A 17,005-nucleotide genomic window follows, 5' to 3' on the forward strand; every position below is an offset into this window, starting at 1 on the left:
TCCTCTGAAGGACATTTAATCAAAATCCTAGGAAGCTGTATGATCTCCACAGGGAATAACAAAGAATTAGTGTTATCTCAAAGACAAGATAAAGCAGGAAGGCAGGCAAGGAATATACACATGTGCAAATGAGTGGCCTGTAATGGAGTGAAGATTTTTTTCTTTGCAAACAAGCATACTTGGTTCAGTGAAACCCAGCACTGGTCTTCTCTTGATCTTTTTCAGAACTTGGGCTTTTCTCGATTTTTTCTTCCCCCACCCCCAAACATTGTGAAATGGGAACATTGTGTCACACTTCAAACTGGAATCCAACAGGCTGAAACTTCATTTACATTCAGAATCCATGAGGTTAAATGCAGCAAGTCAAAACCTTCATTAAAAGGCAATTTCAGTGTCCAATGTGCAGGAATGCACAGTAGCAGCAACTAGAAATAACAAATACACTGCAGAGCTGTCGAAATTACATGGGTCTATTTATATCTAATAGTTGTATTCAAAAACAGACAATCCAGACTTACTAGTATTTAGAAATACAAGATAAAACTGAGACGGTAAAGCCTCTGTCTCTAAATAGATATTGTAAAAAACCAACACAACCAGTGTTTGGCTCTAAGGCCTGGGGTTTTGCTGTGAGGAAGATGAAGTGAGAGTAGATTTAGAGCCTTCCTCTTCCCATCCCAAAGTTTCTTGCAGTCTGTAAATAAACTGTGGAAAAACCCGAAACCCTGGGCCAAAAAGCCAAGTCCAGTGCCTGTGGTGTCCTGTACTTGAACTGTGCATTTGGGGAAAGCACCAAAAGACTCAGTTCACACAAACATGATGGATGAAGAGCTGTCAGGTGGCTGAACTCATTACAGTCCATAACTGGGGCTGAATTTGATACGCACTGGGCTGGGAAAAGGTGGGCTGAACAGCCTACCCCTGTTCTTAGGTATGACAGCGGACAATTAGTATCACTCTTAAGACACAGAAAGCTCAGTGGGGCTAAGGTCTTTGGGGGAGGGATGCCAGGAGGGTGTGTAAGGCTCCACGAGTGAAGCTTCTGAGCTTCAGGAGGGAATTCTCAAGTAAACCGTGAGAAACCGTAGCAGCCAGACTAGACAAAACAGGTAGTTGGATATCTCATGGTATACCAAGGAAACAAGTGATGTTATGAGGTCTTGAACGTAAACTATACACAAACCTAATCTGCAGATGATGAAAATTGGCTGAACTCTATTTGAACAACGTTGAACTGTATTGCTTTATATTTTATGAAGGTCTCTGTATTTGGCAGTGCAAGAGTTTAGGCTGTCTGACACACTTAAGTGTAGATGGGTGGATGGAACAAAGTATGATTTCATTCAGTCAGTTGTAAATATTTATGAACATAGCCATCCTTGGTAGGGAATGCACTGTTAGTCGCCATTAATACGAATGAAAAGGGCAAACATGACTGAGGCTCGTGAGGGCAGAACTGGGCCCAGTGAAATTTATAAAAGGGTCTGTTCTTTTCCAGATTTTAGGTATCTTTCTGAAGCTCTGGACAGGTAGGTAAGCAGCTATACGGAGGTGTAGATACTCATTTCAAGCTAAGACTTATTCTTTTGATGATGTTAATGTACTGAAATATTAGAGGAAGTATTTTGTTTTGTTGAGGACAGACTTTTGGTTTCAGTGATGTGTTTGTTCCCTGCTGGCTTTATGAACCCATAAGCTTTGTTCTCCCTTGTGCTTGGAGTTGCAGTAAGCCTGTATGATATTAATAAAACAGATTTCAAGATGTGGGTTGTGTTCAGCTGAATGTGTAACTGTTTGCAAGTTCAGGGTCTGACATTTATCATGAGTCATTAGGAAAAGTACCTTTTAACTTAAAGTTTGGGAAAGGGTTGTTGGGTTTTTTCCCTTTTTAAAAAACAAAACAAACCCTGAAAGTTTTTTTTTTCCCAGATACGTCCATTCCAAATAAAGTTTCCTTCTAGTTCTGCCTTGCCCAGAAGCCACACATTCAATTGCAGACTTGCAAAATAATGAAGGATTTGGTTTGGCTGCGGAATACACCTGGATAGAAGGAGATCTGGTGGCTTCTGGCTCTGTCACAGATCCTGTATATAACCTTATCTATGTCATTTGGTCTTTGTTTCGTTTTCTGTCTGTGACTATACAAAATGCAGTGTGGGTTTCAGGTAGAGAATTTTGGAAAGGCGAAGAATAGCACTAATGTACAAATTATTGTTTTTCAGGATCAACTTTCAAACTTGTCCTCTCTTGTTCCAGAAAGGATTTTATTGTTGTTTGCTATACTGGGAGGAACAAGATCTGGATCGTGGAATACTTACTCTTTCCTCCTTTATGAGACTATCTATACAAGTATTTCCATTCAAGTAGATAAAACTCAAACCAAACATCTTTGCTTGCACAGTTCTACCCTGACACCGTAGGGACCTGTTTTGTAGGCACAGATCCATTTCTCATTCTCTTCTGGCTAACACCTCTGCAAAACCAGATGTGTTTAGCTCTTTGGCTTGCTGTCCTCTGGCTTCCAAACTTGCTTCTTGGAGTGAGAGTCCGGAAAGAATGTAACCCCCCCCACCCTGCCCCCGCCACCTTTTCCACAGTCATCTGCTAGCTTCCAGCCTGCCTTGCCGGCACCTTCCTCAGCAGCATGTGGCTCCTGGAAGTCTCTACTCATTGGTTATGTTTCAATATCCTGGCCTGTGCAACTCAGTGGTAAACATTCTCACGAAAGGCTTACTGTCTGTCACAATAATTTCCTAATCTGTTTATAGCTGAGATTCTTACAAAATGAAATCAGTCCCCCACATAGCCTTTTTATCCAAATATCTCCAAGGAATAGACTTGCTGCCTTTGATGACATCACTTTGCTTGATGCTGCTTAACTTGATGACATTGAGCAATATGCCTCCAGAATTTTTCCTGCTTTGGAGCTCACAACATATAAGAACAACTAGAAGTGTTCTTACATCCCCCTTCCTTTTTGCAAAGGAACCCTGAATTGAAGGTGTTTCAGGATTGTCTGCTGGAAACTGGTTTGTAGTAGAAGTTGAGTCGACAGTGGGAATGAGAGGCAAAGCTGTGTTTATCAAGTACATTTGAAACTTCAGTGAGTTAGAGGGTCATTAAAGGGTGACCTGTAGCCACTTAAATGCCTGTGCTATCCCTCTTATCCTGTGTGAAAAGTTCATGAAGACTTGGTAGCTATAGAGGTTATGAATGTCACTTATTCCATAACTTCGGGGCAATTCCAGCTGCTTTGAAAGGAGCCAGTTCAGAGTCCACCTGTCCTCTCTGCCATCACACATTGCCAGCAAACCAAAGACTTCATTGTACTATATGCAGGAATAACTTCCAAGTAAGCTTCAAACGGAGCGGCATGAAGAGTAAAGGGCTATTAAAATACATGGTAGGTTTTAGTACTGGAGAGATGCCATGTTATACAGCTACAGCCTCCGGCAGGCTCTCAGAGCTCTTCTGCTGCGGCCAGGTCCCCCACTGCCACCTCCTTACTACAGCCATTATCTGTGTCGCTGAGGTGACAGCAATGTAGCAAGTTGCACTTACATTTTGCTGTGCAGACGCATCCCAAGAATATATTAGTATACTTGAACAGCCTTTTCAGCAAAGATTATGCAGCTGCAAGGCCAAAGACCACCATTGTAGGGCTGGCCTTACCTAGAAGCTTCTATAATGAAGTTGATGTTATACATCTCAAAAGAACTCAGTAGCTGTCAATACAGAGAGTTTCCCAGTCTTTGCCATGGAAAAACTTGCAGATTCATAGCAAAATTATGCAACTCTGTTATTTACATTCTTAACTGATACAGAGGGTTGAGTTTTGCAAGTCTGTGCACAGCTTTTAAAAACTACGTATTTATTAGCGGTCCCCAATTCAGCTGTTGTGTTCCTTTCTTTTGTGCTTGAAGCGTACTGAGCTTAAAGCTCAGTGACTCAAGGGAAGCCACTACAGCCAGTCAGGAACGATCTTGGGAACTCGCTGTCTTGCCGAGTATGCTCAGACAAGGCTGTGTAAGCCGTGCAGAGTGGTTCCACCTGCTCTGTGGAGGGACCTGAAACACCTGGATCAGGTGCATCCCGAACTCCTGGCTAAAGAGGAAAGCAGAGGCCAAAAGTCACTCCAGAAAATATACAATTTTCTAGGAGCTTCTGATATTTGGCAAGTATCTTTACCTTTTATTTCCTCTTTCTATTTGAAAGAACCAGGCACTTATGTGGAGCCTTTGTCTCTGTCTGTAACTGCAGGGCAGTGGTGTGACAGCAGCTTAACCTTGGCTCAACTACAGGTGTACAAACCCCCTACCTCTGCTAGCAGGACCACAGTGGCACTCAGAGGGCTTCAAAACTCCCCTGGCTTTCTGAAACACACCTGCAACCACATCTGCGTTTGGAGGCAACCTGTTACCAAATAACCCAGATGGAAACTTTATTTTCTATGCCTCCACGTTCATGCTCCCTTTGCTACCCAGTCTAGAACCAGTTGGCATAAGCTGCTTTTGCAAATTTTAAATTGCAGTATGTCTAGACATCAAAACCATGTTGTGTGTTTTTTAAAGGAGATATTTAAGGGGCTGTAGCTGTTTGCAAGAGCCATATGTGATACAGGGGTAGATTATGAAGGTGGAGAAAACATCTTCACAAGCTGTTTCTGAGCCTTCCCTTGGATCCTGAATTGGGGTTGAATGAAGAGACATATGGCTTCACAGTGCCTGGCTGGTGGAACAGAAGGTACCTGGAGCCGGCTCCTCTCCCTGTCATTTCACTGCAGGTATGAGGAATGAAAGGATTTTGACAGGGCAAAGAGTGTAAAACGAATGAGGTAGGATGTTTCTCTGAAGAGATTTTGGCAGCAGTCTACCTGCACGTGCTGCACAAGATTATCTTGGGCACAAGGCGCCAGGGGTTTCTGAGCGTGCTGTGAGTCCTGGGGTAAGAGAAACACTGAGCTGATTTCTGAGCCCTCCTTCCCTCCTTAATATTGTCATTTTGAATGTGGGTCTTTGCTTCCAGTAAATGTTTCCGTAGCAGCTGTCTCTCTGGATAATATCTGTCACCATCCGGTGAAAGGGACAGCTAGTTAAGTCACGATATGATACTTCATGATTATCCAGGACTGGAAATTCATAGTAAGAGTCGAGTGCCTTTCTCATGTGGTGGTGTACGTGCTCTCAGACTTGCATGGCATAGGTGGTGTCACTTCATATCCCTTGACTACCTTGTCTGGAGAATGGAAATTGTTGGTTTTGCCCAGTGGTTATAATTGACTTCAGGATGGGTTTGTGATCAGAACTTTCATCAATGAACTTCTTGGAAAACTAAATAAGTTATAGTCATTTTTATTAAGTCCTCAAAACCTCCTGTGCAGCTTGAATTTACAAGCAAAGGAAACCATTCAAATTGCAACCCGCAAGCCCCATAGGTCTCTGAGGAGAACTGGGTCTCATGCTGTGCTCAGCATGGTTTCCAAGCCAAATTGACATGGGGGCAATTGGAGAAAGCTTTGTGGAAGCATCCAGATTGTTTTCTCCAAATAGACCTATTAACCTGTGAAGGAACCTGAGATTTGCACACTCTGAGTCATGAGCATCCCCAAGCCACGTTTCCAATGATCACATTACTCATACTCTTGAGGTAAAAAACACGTTCTCTTGACATATTATGTCTTGCCTTGTGTTTCCTGATACCATATAGGAGGCTGCACCTATGCATTTCAGATGTCAAATCTGACCCCACTTAGAAATTTTCTTTCTCCAGGTGCAATATATCTGTTGACACAGTTGGCTTTTTACAGTGCGGTGTATATTCACGCTTCCTCTCCTCCGGTCTAGAACACCAAACTTTTGACCTGTCATTTAGGAGGCAAACCCATTTACACCAACCAAAACCTGAAGTAATGTCACTTTTGGGGGGAAGCTATTTTGGATTTACACTCCTTTAAGAGCAGAATTTGCTCTGGAGCACTCTCCTTCCTATCAACCTCTTCCTGCCTGGTTAACACATTGAAGTTTTTGTAATTCCCACATTAAATCCACAGCAGCCTGGAGGTCAGGCAGTCCTATGCCATTGTGGGAGGTACAGTAGCTTGCTCTAAAATAGATTTACCTTTCATCAGATTCTTCTTTAATGAGGTAAGAGATTTCATTTCATGATTAAAAAAAAAAAAATTAAATGAAAGATATGTGATACATGAGCAACTCCATTAGACTGTGCAGGAAAATGGGAATTGCCAGCCCAGGTCTAGACAGCAGTCCAGGCAGCCTAGTAACTTGTCTCTGAAATGGTTAATAATGGAACAAATAGCTCACTTTCAGTGCTGCCTTCGAAAAGGTCTGATGATCACATCATCCAGAACCTGGAGAGAAAATTCCCTTCCTAGTAAGTGCATCTCGTACATTCTTGCCTTGACAAAGTGCATTGCACTTCAACAAAACATAAGGACTAGAAACAAAAAGCGAAAGGGAAGAGCAGACGTGTCTGTGCAAAATAAGCAGGTATATACGTACACATGTGTATGGACCTTCATGCCAGCCCACGGGCAGGGGCCGGTGCAGCTCTCTGCTGGCAGTGGGTGCAGTGAGCGCAGCACAGCGCAGCTCCTGCTGTGCGCCAGCCTGCAAAGTGCCCACAATTCAGGGGGCTGGATTTGGCCCCAGAAAATGCTGTGCATAGGGATTCAGGCCTTGGCAAGCAAATCCTGTAGCTTTTAACCAACTGAGCCTTTTATGCACAAGGGTTTTGTTTGTTTTGTTTTGTTTTTTTTTATATGCAGTACAAGAAGTATAAATTCCCTGGACTGCTCTTGGGAAAGAAAACCTGAAAGGTGGCCGTTGTCTGTTGTTCCCCTCAACACAGCTCTTGTACCAACTGTATCCTATGCAGTCAGCTTCTGGAAAGGACAGAAATTAAGTTAGAAAACAGAACATTTTGGATGTTCCTTGCCCTTGTTACTGGGCTGCTTGCTTTTGTTTGTCAGTGGAATTAAAAAATGTAAAATATTTTTTTCTTCTTTTACTGAAGGTTCATTTATTCATCCGTACCACAGCACTGGAACAGACACATGTGCCAAGAGTAATTTCCAAGATTATATCTTAATAACTTCCTCAAGTATCCATTAGCCTGGAGATGAAAACTGGTTAACTAAGGCATTGCTTGTTATTCTCTCTGTACTTTTTTTTTTCTTTCCTGGATCTGAGACTCCCTGAATCCATGTCTCTGCTTTCTGACCAAGCTGCTGAAAGGAGTAAATTCTATTGTACTACACTTCCTGAATTATAATGTGTTTTTAAAGACACACAGCTCATAACAGAGGGTCCCATAAAATAATAAGGGCATTTCTCCCTAGTTCTTTTGCTATCATTATCTGGCTCCCTGCTCAGGGGCTTCTTACCTTAATGTTTTTCAGTTTTGTAGGACTGTGACACCTCCACTAAATAGGACGTAGGCTTGCTTATACTCTTGACTGGTTGGAAACGTCTTTTAAGCCACCTAAATGTGAGTATTGAAATGAGCCATGCTGCACCCACATTAGCACAGGACTTTGAGCTAGGAGGGGAATCAGTGCAGCAAGGGTTAATATCCCCCTGGCAGCCTGGTCAGGAGCACCTGAGGTCTGGGAGCATGGGTGGGGAGATGGCACAACTAGGACAGAGCTTTCTGGCTCCACGAAGCCACCTTGTGCTGCCTCACCTGAAGGAAGAACAGCTGGTGTTCTGGTAGGGGCTCAGCATCATTTCACAGCAGTCAGTCAGGGGGGGCTGAGCATCCCCCACCTCCAAAGGGCCGTTTCTTCGCCTTCTGGCTGCTCACAAAGAACTGAGATGCTCCAGCTCACTTCTTCAGCTACCTTATGGGATACTCTGAATGTAAAGGAAGTGATGTGATGGCTTGTTTCAGCAGACAGTGCTGTTGTGATTGCCAGACACTTTCCTCCTGGCTTGCCTTGGGGTGGGCAGGTGGGGGAGCACCCGCAGCTAATTAGGAACAGGTATTTTTCTGCAGGTAACGTTGCCAGACAGAAGCCCTTTTGCGTCTCCCAGAGTCCATGCAATCTGCAACATCTGAACAAGCCCAGTGGGGAAAGAGATGAATTTTTCACACCTGTTTCTCCAAATTTAATAATAACAAAAAAATTCCATGCGAGCTCAACAAGGCAACATTCCAGTAACATTTTGCTTTTACTGACTGAAATTTCCCGTAAGATGGGCCTCTGGTTATAGAATGGAAAATCTGTCCTCACTCGCTTCCCCCTCAGTACCGGGCGGACTTATATAGTCTGGTTGCTCTTTTACTCCTGCCAGGGCTGCTGCAGTAGCTCTGAGCTGGTTGGGTCCTGGGTGCCATGAAGTCAGAGCCACGAGTCTCCCCAGTGCAGTAGGCGGTTGGGTTGGTACTTTGTCCCAGGGAATGTTCCTAAGTCCTGTGTTACTTCATTACACAGCAAATTGGGAACAGACACTAGTAATGCAGACGGAAGAAAGAAAAAAAAAAAAAAAAAGAAAAAAAAAAGAAAATACAAAGAGGAGACATAATATTATCAGAGAAATATGTGTAAAGTCCGTAAGTGCTTCTGTGCCTTGGCCAAATGCCAAGTTGAAATCCAAGATGCTTGATGTGTTGAATTCTGAGTTTCCTACCACAGAGATCTTTTTTTATATATATTTTATTTTTATTTAGCAACAAGTTGTGTGATACAAACTTGACTGTGTAGCAGTTACCATGTTGAAGTTGTGGAAAAGTACAGTAGGAGGACATGGGCTAAACTTGGCCATAATTGACATGGAGTATCTTTTGTTGGCTTTACAAAATGGAATCACTTCCTAACTGTAATGAGTAATCTTGGACATGATCGTTTTGGGATACTAAAGCACTGGCTGTTACATGAGTACTTCTAATCCTCATTGCATAATGGTGTCTGTAAAAAGCTTTTAAAGAAGAAAGAAAATATTTGGAATTTGATACCTGTGTAGGTTCTGAGTCCCCTCTCTGTTCTCCAGGCATCAGTTTTAGAATTCAGCCTTGTGGGAGACGTTGCCTTGGCCAGAAGAAATGCAGTTTAAAACAACAGCAATAGAAAAAAAGCTCATAAAATGCAAATGTTTGCCCTAAAAATTGCTTTAGATGAGAGAAACCTAACAGCACTCTGACAAAACCATGACTATTTTGGGGATGACAGATTAAAGCAGAGACCTATAGCAGGAACTCTTTTTTTCCTTGGTTAGATCGTTTCAGTTGTGTGCTTCTATGCATTCCTTATTACAGACAGTGAATGCCATTTGTTTGTGATAATCAAGAAGTTGAATTTACCCCTGTACACAGCAACAAGACTTTTCTGCTCTGTCTTGTTTTGAAAACATAGGTATTATTAAATTATTGATACTGATAGGGAAAACCAAAAAAGTCTGTTCTTTTGTGACTTGAACTGGTGCCTTCAAGTAACTTCAGTTTTGTAAATGAAGTTTTGGAGGAGTATTTGCACAATACTGTCATACAATTTGCACTCCAAAAGCATGGGGATGAAAGAATTGTACTCGGAATAAAAGCTGCATATGTGATGCCTATTGTTGTGCTGTCACATAATAGGTTGCAAGTCACCTTATTTCAATGCAGCACAATTTGGATTATTCTGTTGTGGAAGGCTTGCCTTGTTTGCTAGCCCTGAAAGGGAGGCAGTCTTCTATCTGAGCTGAGAAAGATGGGTACGAGCAAGAGAGAAGGTTTAAACTGAATTTGCCCTTCTGTTGTGGGTGTTGAGAGCCCCAAACTTATGAGATGACTGGGTGTGCCACGTTTTAGAGAATTCAGGAAAGGGACTTGGTGTAAGGGAAGTCAGTTATGTATTATCCCTGTCTTACTCTAACATGTATTTTGCTTCTGCAGTGTTATTTGATGGACTCAAGTCTCAGTCAAGGGTGGACTACGCTGCCCTGTTAAAGTTGTGAAGGACTAGAAAATAAAAAGGACTGGTGAAGCCTCAGTTACAAACTTGCATTTTTTTGTTAAATTCATGGCTTAGATGCTTCTGACAAAGTAACTTTTTTTTTCTTTTTTTTTTTTTTTTTGGCTCAAAATTATTGCTAAGCCTGGATTTCTAAAGATACAGAAGCAACGTAAGAAGTGAGCTAATGCATTTGAAGAAGTCTGGGATTACAGCTGTGTTTCATAAAATCTGAGTTAGCTATAGAGAATGTAAGTAAGCTAAATCCCATCTGCTTTGAGGTTTCCCTTTGGTCCCAGAAGCAGCCAAATGCAGGATATGAGGAGAGGTGTATGGGCTTCTAGCGGAAATGCTGGGAAAAAGGCAAAGGGGGGAACGGCCCCCTCTGCTCCTTCGCTCTGCTTTTATATGTGACCTCGCTGGTGACACAGCGCAGCAAGGGGTGAGCAGAAGGAGCTTGTGTTCCCCCTCACGGCCATACAAACAGGGTCAGAGCTCTGCGAAGAGCCAGCATCACCTCTCCCTTTCCCCATTGCTTCGTTGTGTCCGTAGATGTCTGGGGTACCATGGGCAGCCCCAGGAACTGGGCCGGTAGGGTGCTACTACTGTCTATTCATACCTGGGTGCAAACTGGTGATGGACGGCTAGATCAGGCAGGACGTTTCTGAGGACTCTTGTGAGTGATGGGGGATTAATCACCCAGCTGGTCCTCGACAGTCTTTGTCAACTCGGATATGATATGCCAGCTGGTCAGGGGCAATTCTGAGAAAAAAAGAAAAAAAAACACAAAGGAGAGGGAGACACTAATTAGCACTTTTCACTAAAAATCAGCGAAATGGGAGCTGTAGAGTCAAGTGGAAATTCTCACGTCTGCTTTTCCTTGACCATGTTTCTTGTTAAATTATCAAGAAGTGAAGCAAGAATTAGGCAAATGTAGCTGTAAACCCCCCTTTGTTTGCACTTGTGGAAGCCAGAATTATATTTCAAGGATATGTGTCTATCGCACCTACCAGCCTCCCCCCTCTCTGCTCCTGGGATATCGCTCTTGAACCCGAGGTTCAACATCCAGAGTTAGTTCTTCCTTGAAAACGAACAGATTAGCTCCAACCCACGCTCGAGTACTTGGCTGGTCTGTATAAACGCTGTGCAGGCCGCACAGCCCTGCTGTCTGCCTTATGTCTTTTACTATGTCAGCAAACCTTTCAACTCCGCAGCTCATTGCAGAGCCTATGAATTGCAAAGCAAATGGTCAGTTCTTCATCAGCCAGATTCCCACCTTTCCCTGATGCCTTATCTGCTGCTCATCCCCAAAAAGCTGGATGGAGAGGTTAAATATCCCTATCTGTTAATCTGTGACCGTGATTTATTAGTTTAAAACAATTTTAGGATATGCTTTGAAGGCTGGAGACGTTAAGTGTCCAAGGCCAGCACAAAGAGGTAGGTTTTAGTTGTTTTGGGATGCTTCCCCTCTTCAGAACCACAGCTCGAGATTTTTAGTACTTGGACAGACAGCTTTCCTCCAAGGTTTGGAGGTTTTGGGGGAGGTTGGGGTTTTTTCTTGACTCAAAGGACAGACAAACAGGTCTCTTCCTCTCTTATCGGGGTGCTTTGAATAGAGATGTTATTTCCCTTCTCTCTTACGTCCGTGGATCAGTACTGTCTTCTTAAAAACCAGTCAAACTGTGCAAGACAGACACAGTATATCTGCATATCCTCAGGTGGGTCTTTTGTCCATACTCTTGCTTACTTTCACTCACAGGAATGCCAGTGACGATATGCATGGTATGTGTATAAATGTGCCTAAACTGTGGCTTTTATTTAACTTCCAGTGGGTATATAACTGAAGCTTTTCCTGCAGTGTCTTCCTGTATCCGGGTTTTGTTTTAGGGCTAAGAGCCATTGCAACCAGCTTTCTGTTTCAAAAGTTGGACGTGGTTACCTTGACAGCCAATGGGTCTTCGCTCTCCGATTAGCAACAATTAATCACTGCACAGTGACTATCAAACCTACCTCCTCCAACTCCAGGGATCCAAATCCTCATAAAGTTTCTTTTTTGTTATGCTGGGGGTGGGTGGGGGTGGTGCATGTGTGTATTCGTTAGGGGTTACCTGTTAAACAGCTAACGAGGGCAGGTACAGCTTTAGACTAATGGACAGCATCACCTGAAGCCTGAATAACTCAATTGAGTTGTATTCCCCCTCCTCCTCTCTTAGGAAAGAACTGTTCACTGTTTCCTCAGAACAGAGGCTTTCATCCTAAGGCAGAAATTATGACAGAACCAAGGTGCTGTGTCCTTGCATATGTCTTGCTGAAAAATGTCACATTTGTCATGTAGGCTTCTGGTTGGGTATTAGAAAGTCTCAAACACTGTCTTTGATTTCTCATTCCGCTACTGACATCACAGTTAATTTTGGTGTAGTTCCCCTTCAAAAAAAAAGTGCTATACTCTCTACCATTGTTTTACAAAACTATATGGGTTTTGGTGTAGTTTATTGTGCCCTGGGGAAAGACTACATTGCCTTTAAGTCCCGTCTCCTTTTCCTGTGTAAGTGCTTTGACATTTTTAGATGAAATGTGCAGTTGGGACTAAATATTACTTAAACTCTTGAAACCATTTTTCTGTCTTTCAATTACAGCACAGCACGACTCACACTAATTAGAACCATTTAGGGAAGTATTTGGGTACCAGAAGATCTTCTTGTTAAATTTTCATCCTCCTTTTTCTTAAGAAAGTAGATCTCACCATTAGTAGTAGCAAACGAAGACAAGTCCATGTGAGAGGCATACATTCCTGCAGGGGCGGTCTCATGCTGATGCCAGGTGAACAGTCCATTTCTGCTGACCACTGGGATGTCCTCTGTGACTGAGCATGGTTTTTGGGAGCAACATGTCACTTGGGGAAGTGTTTCTTTCAGACACCCTTTACTGCAGGGCCCTTCAGTCCAGGAGGACATCGGAGATTATGGAGTGTCCACAGCTGTTTTGCTGGGGTTCAGAGGAGGAGTATGGGTGGTGGTAACGTGGCATAAATAAGGATGTTTGGGTAGCAAGTGCCATCAAATTCCCACCCCAAATTAAGGTAGATTCTTATAAAAAAAACCATACTTGATATATCAAGCTAGAGACCAAGGGAACATTGCTATCACCCTCTGTGGAGAGCTACATTCTTCAACTGCCATGTTCATGAGGTGACCCCACCTCTATCTGAGAGGGTGTTGAGGTAGAGCAATCCCATGGGTAATGCAGGCTGCCAGCCCCCTTGGCGTGACAGCTGGGTGAAATCGCGTCATGTTCTCTAACAAAAAGATACTTAGGTGTGCTCATGTCTATTTCTGCTGTATAACTACCCACTTTCAGTCTTTATTAGCATTAGGAATTCTCATTACTGTAGGGCATATACTAATAATGGTTATTGTTATATCTGAGCATGATTCATATAGAATGGATAAGCGCTATGGACTTTTGCATTGCTGTTTTCTTTACTTAAGCTTCAGTACAGATAGTGTTCCTGCAAGGCTTCTAAGGGTGTATTTAACGTGATTAGGTGTAATTTTGACATCAATAATCTTAAAAACATGATTACAGTAAAGCACACATAAGTATTTAGCAATGAATAGAAGCCCGTGCTCAAGTATTTTTATGAACTCAAGCACTCAGGATTGATGTGGCATGGTATAAACCTTTACAGAAGTTGAGTTACTTTCCCTGTGTCATCTGTGGATTAACCCCCTGTGAATAATGTTAACATGTTGATAAAAGCTTTGTGTCATCCCATGTCCAGAGCTTCACTTTCTCACTCAGTCCTGAGCAATTTGTTGTCATCTTCCTTGTTGCTTTTCCTACCTTGATACATAAGAAACCCATATTTTGTCTCATAAGCTACTAATAAAGCCTACTGCAAATATAATAACAGCCAAGGATATTTATGAACATGAGACGTCATTCTGTGTCACAGGGTCTGACACCAGCAGTTTGGATGGAAAAAAATTATGTATCTTCCCCCCCCCCCCCCCCCCCCCCCCGCCTTTTTTTTTTCCTTTTTTCAGTGAAGCTGTGATTTCTCTGGAGTGAATTTTTTGCATAGTGCTATCTAGATTGTCTTTGTAAATGTTTGTGATATCACTAACAGTCTTGTCTAGTGTGTGTTACTGGTGTGTTCACGTCTGCCTTGCAAAGGACATTTACTTTATAGATCAGGGGAAGAGATGAGTGAGGTCATCTTTTCAGAGCATGGCAGCCCTTGCTTTAACACCCATGTCAGCTGGCTCCGCTCTAGCACATCCCTCAACAGGCACACAGCTGCTTTTCACTAATGTGATAAAAGAGTTTGAAACAACTTTATTAAACACCAATATTTGCTCAATCACCTCTTGTTTATGATTAAGCTTTCCAGGTCTTTCCAGGTCATGCAAATACTGCCAAGACATACTTAGCTCTTCAAGAGCAGTTAAGGAAAGGCTAAATGGTTTTCTGTCACAAGTGTCTTCCTGCGTGCAGGTAGTACCCCAGCCCAGGGGGTCTGCTCTCACACAGCTGCTTCCTATTTCTTTGTTTAGGGAATGAATGCAACCCTTGGCAAGTGTCCTGACAATAATAATGGTAATACACTGAAATAATAGAGGAAATTTTTCTTTTCCTTTTTGGAGATCATCTCTTAAAAATTCCAAAATTGACAAGTACATTTTTGTAATTTTGTTTGGTCTGATATTTACTGTCTTAATGGACATTATGGAACTTCAATTTTACTGTCTTCACATGTGCAGTCCATTCCACTGAAGTTCTCAATAGCCCTCATCTGTGCAGCAACTGCAAACTTGTACCTTCAGTTTGTGCATCTATTAAGGTCATACTTTGGAAATTACATGACCCGAAAGCAGCAGTCATGAGAACGGAGCACAGAAAGGGTCTTTGAAGCCATGTCTCCTTAAGGATCAACCCTGTGATATTATAGTCTCTCATTAAATCTTGATGTTTCATCTTCCCCTTAACATTAAGTAAGATAAGCTGCCTTCAGCAGAATGTATTTCACTGGATGAACTAGTAGTTTCTGAAGTTGGCAGGCTTGGCTGTCTCCGTGCTGCGCTCTTGGGTGCTGCTTTTGAGCACAGTCCTACTCAAACATTATTTTCCTATGAGAAATGCCCTTCCTTCCAGCCACAGGCACAGAATACTTCTCCTGGCTCCTAAAATTGTGCAAATCAAATATCTGTTTCCCTGCCCCAAAGCAATATAATCTGGCCATTTATGTTTCAGAATTTATATTCCAGTTGCTCGCTGCATTCCCATCTGCATGTTATTGAAATCGGCTGCACCATGTTTGTGGCAAAAGACTTCCCAGGCTACGCTAACAGCGGTGTTAATGCCCTGTCTTTACATCTTTGCATCCAGGGCAGCTTTCACTCTCTCAGCTATGCTGCTACAAAGTACTCCTAGGAGTAGGTGAACCAACACAGGTATTAAACTGGAACTGTCTGTCATTACCTGTGCTGTAACAACTTTGTCCCACGGTAGTAATGAGCATGCTTTTTGCAATTCACTAATATTTTCTGAAACAATTAGTTGGTCTCTTTTATGCTTCCATAAATATCGAGATACTTTTATATTTGTCTGTCTGGTAGGATCTTCTGTACATATTTGAATTTCATCCCTAATATTAGTGTGTAAGCGCATGAAAACACAGCAACAAACTTGAGTGTGAAGTTCAGTATTCATTTAATTCATTTAATTACTCCCTGTTCCTTTCATCAAAAAAAAAAAAAAAAAAAAAAGAGAAGTCATTCTGTGTCACCAGCAGTTTGGATGGAAAATATTTATGTATCCCCCCCCCCCCCTCCCCCCCTCTTTTTTTTTTCCTTTTTTCAGTGAAGCTTTGATTTCTCTGGAGTGAATTTTCTCTCCACATTTATCTAATGGAATTTTCTCTCCACATTTATCTAATGAAAGAAGATTCTGTAGGGCAAGCAATCCAGTTTTAGTCCTGCCTGTTAGAGACGACAACCTAAAGCTATCTTTCTGATTACACTACACTTTCCCTGTTCTTTCATGTTATCGTTTGCTTCTGACTCAGTGTATCATTCAGTGCTTGCCACAGAGTATGATTAACGATGGGTGAGCCCCAAAAGATAAAACAAGAACACGCCTGAACTCTTACCTGAAATTCATCTTGGACTATTTTTTTAAAGTCAGGTAAGTGGGAGGAGAATTATTGAAGAAAAATCCTGTTTAAATTTTGATTCAACAACTGCTGGCAGAAAAGCTGGTATTAGCAAATGCACCAAAACTAAATCCTGCAAGTTGCTTTCCACAATTTGCACCCAAGATTTACCTACCTTGTTTAGACTTGTGGGCATGGACGACGAAATAAAGTGTTTTGCAAATCTCTGTGAAAGGACTATTGAAGTAAGAGACAGCAAACACTTCATTGTATGAGGCACCATCTTCCTGAGTCCCATCAGATTTTATTGGAAAATTGTGTTCCATCTCACATGCAGTTTTTGGCGTTGAGTATATGTTTTAATTTAATTTCACAGGACTATATAATTGGGGGAGAGCTAATGGAGCCTGGCAACATGAGCATCTTGAGAGTATTCTGGGAAGAACTGCACATAAAATTGGAGGTTTACTAGTGGCTGCGTACAGTAACCCCATAGCCTTTGAGATTGGTAGAGATGTCCAGAACAAGATTTATTTTTAAGAAATCAGTAACTGCGGATCTGATTTACCAGGGATTAGTTAGTGTTTCTGACCCTTGCTGCAAAGGAGGCTTGTTTCTTCTCTTAGGGCATGACTGTTATGAAACACAGCATGCCAAAAAATTAACACAGAAATCAAAAATGGGTTTTCATCAATGACTGATAGTGATGTACAACTAATTTTACTGAAACTTTTGATCTTGCTGGTTTTTGAACACTTTGCAATTGGTTGGAGAAGTGGGATCTGTTTGCAAAAATAATTTGTAGAACTTCTGCAAGGTCTTTTTTGTTGTTTTTTCATCAGCAGCTATTTGGAAAGGACTAAAATTTGTGTCATGCTAGGAAAGGAGCTCAGCGTGAGCTC

Source organism: Falco peregrinus, chromosome 1 (genome assembly GCF_023634155.1).
Source record: "Falco peregrinus isolate bFalPer1 chromosome 1, bFalPer1.pri, whole genome shotgun sequence".
In the NCBI taxonomy this organism is placed as follows: domain Eukaryota; kingdom Metazoa; phylum Chordata; class Aves; order Falconiformes; family Falconidae; genus Falco; species Falco peregrinus.